This window comes from Ceratosolen solmsi, unplaced genomic scaffold (genome assembly GCF_000503995.2).
Source record: "Ceratosolen solmsi marchali unplaced genomic scaffold, CerSol_1.0 scaffold10, whole genome shotgun sequence".
Lineage (NCBI taxonomy): Eukaryota > Metazoa > Arthropoda > Insecta > Hymenoptera > Agaonidae > Ceratosolen > Ceratosolen solmsi.
The window spans coordinates 26,698,085-26,701,100 of record NW_011948412.1 but is presented as its reverse complement, the minus strand read 5'-3'; positions in this window follow the sequence as shown (position 1 = coordinate 26,701,100).

Sequence of the window (3,016 nt, the reverse complement as noted above, 5' to 3'; positions counted from 1 at the left end):
GGTGAAGTTTTGGAATTTTTAGTTATTAACATATCGTTATGATACTCGTTTTTTGGAACATCAACTACATGACATTGTGAATTAATATTTATATAATTATTTGGATTGGGATTATTAAGATTTACGTTTTCAAAATAATTATAAAAATGTTTATTTTGCCAATATTTATCATATTCTTCACTATATTTATTCATATTTATATATGAAGATTTATATGGTGCTTCAGAATTTAAATTTTGTAGTGGTTTGTTAAGATATTCATTTTGTAAATGAAAAGGATAGTCGATTCTTTTCGCAGTTGAAGGAATACTGTGATATCGTTGTAACGCATATAAATTGTTACTTTTTTCTTGTAATGGAATATTTGAGTATTTATTTTGAACAGAATTTTTTTGATAATCATTTAATGAAAGTATATTATATTTTTCAGTTTGCCAATAAATAGTAGGATCTTCATCTTGTGAATAAATTTGTATGTATTCCGGTTGAGATTCTATTTCAAAATTTATATGTGGTAAACCAGTATTATAATTTATTATTTTCAAATTACTATCAGGATATAAATTTTTCCAACAAATAGTAGAATATTGATTTTGTAAAATGGTATTTGGATACCTAATCTCAGAAAGAGTGGTGGGTATAAAATTTGGAGAAGCTATATTTGAATTTTTTCTATGCCAAGGAATATTAGAAATTTCAGCTTGTTTATATAATGTAGGATATCTATTTAATAATAGAGTATTAATATTTAAACTTTGGCTGATAGCATTAGAATTTTTTGTCGTGGTTTGCCAAAGTATATTAGAATATGGAGTTTGCTGATCAGTACTAACACCTTGATTTTTAGAATGACATTCAGAGTATTTAATTACAGGCCAATTATTAGAATTTTGCATATTTAAATACCAATTTTTCCAATATGTGTGAGATTTATTAATGTGTAAAGGTAAACTTGAATAAGTATTTTGTTCAGGTATATATGGATATACAATATAAGAAGAATTGTTTGCATTTAAATTTTGATTTTGGTATGATTTATGTAAATTGGATTTGATGCAACTTTTTTGCAGATTGGGAATTTTTGATAAATCTGAAGATAATGGAAAATTTCCAACGTAGTAATTATTATCATTAAATGACTGATCTAATATAGGGTTTGAAGAATTTATTGCAGGGAAAATAATTGATGTAACTAAATTTTTAGATAAGTTTGATGTGATTAATGGATTTGAAGTTATAGATGTAGTTTGACAGACTTGCTGTGTTAAAGGTGCATTTATTTGAAGTGTTTGTACTTGTGCTTTATTACTTTTTTTAATATAATTAACTGAATTTGAATCTTGACATGCCATGCACTGTGAATCAATGGATCGCTGTGTTCTATGTCTAGGAATAAAAAACTTTCTAAATTTGTTGATGTTTTTAAAATACTCTAACTCCAGTGGTTTTTTATGTTCTTCAGTAGCTGCGTTTGAGTAATATACATTTAATTCAGTTAGAGATTCATCAATATTCGTTGTTGAACATTTAGATGGAATATTTTGTTGAATACTATATGAAGTATGTGGCGTAGATGAAGAATATTGATTTATTGGTGATGCGGACCGTAAGTTTGGTATCGTTGAAGCAAATGTTTCTGATTTATATGGAATATATGTTTCTATCATTGGTACCTTGGTTAATTTGGGTATAGATGATATATATAAATTTAATATAGATGATATGTCTGTTTTATGATTCTTATCTTTTAGAGTTGATGAATTACATTGTAGTGTAGTAGATTGCGATGGTATTACTACTGCTAAATTTGGGTCAGATATTTCTTGTCTTTGAGATTGCGATATATTTAAGAAAGGTTTGTAATCAGCCAATGATAAAAGCAATACTATCTTTGATTTCAATGGTGCTTGCTTTAATACCTTATGCGTTATTTCTTGTACAGTTTCATGTTTGATTTTATTAATTAGTGCAATATCAGATTTTTGTTTTGGATAAGAAATTGATTCTATTTCAGTTGATAGTATACCGAGTGGTAAATTGAATTTAGAATTTATAACGGAATCTGATAACGGTGTAATATTTGAAGTCGTACTTTTATACGGCAAATATGAAATAGATGAAATTGATGACACATATCTTGTAGGTACAACAGTTGGTATAGGATTTGATATCGATTCTGACTTTGTTTCTGAAGATTTTGGGATTAGCTTTCTAAAATCTGAGTATTCTAAATAATTTGGATTATCAAAAGCAAGGAATGCAGAAGTTAAGTTATCAGAATAATATCTATTATTATTAATTAAATGTGCAGATTTATTTGAAGAATCTAAAATAAAAGTATACTTTGTATAGTTATTTTGAAAATGAGTAGAATTATTTGTAGAATCTGAGTCATCAGAATAATTTGGATATTGATTGCCTAACTGAGCAGCATAACATAAAGGATCGTAAGAGTTTAAATTATCTAATTTATGTAAACATTGTTTAGCAATTGGTAAAGTTTGAGTTAAATTTAATATATTTGTAGATAAAACTATAAATGAAGGTGAAGTAAAATATGAAGTTACTGAGTTATTAAATGTTGACGTTAAATTTGATGCTTCTTTGGACGATAAATTTAACGTTGATTGCGAATATAAATTTGAAGGAAGTATCTCTGTGGGAAATGAACTTGATATTAATGATTTAGTCAAAGGTAAAGTTTGAGTTAACACGGAGGATGAAATTGAAACTGGAACTGTAGGAAAATTTGATTGCTGACTGGTAGTTAAATATAAGTCTACAATTGATGGTGGATTTGCGGTTAGTGCAGGAACCTTTGATGGTAAAGTTAAAGCAGGTGCTACAATTAACGTTGGAGATTGGTTTGAAACAATAAGTCTATAAAGTGCTGAAATTATATTTTCTGATGAAAATTGTATAAAAGATGTATTTAAGTTTGAATCTGATAAAGTCGCATTTGACAATGCTAATATGAAATTAGTTAGCACTTCTTTTGGTGAATATTTATTAGAAA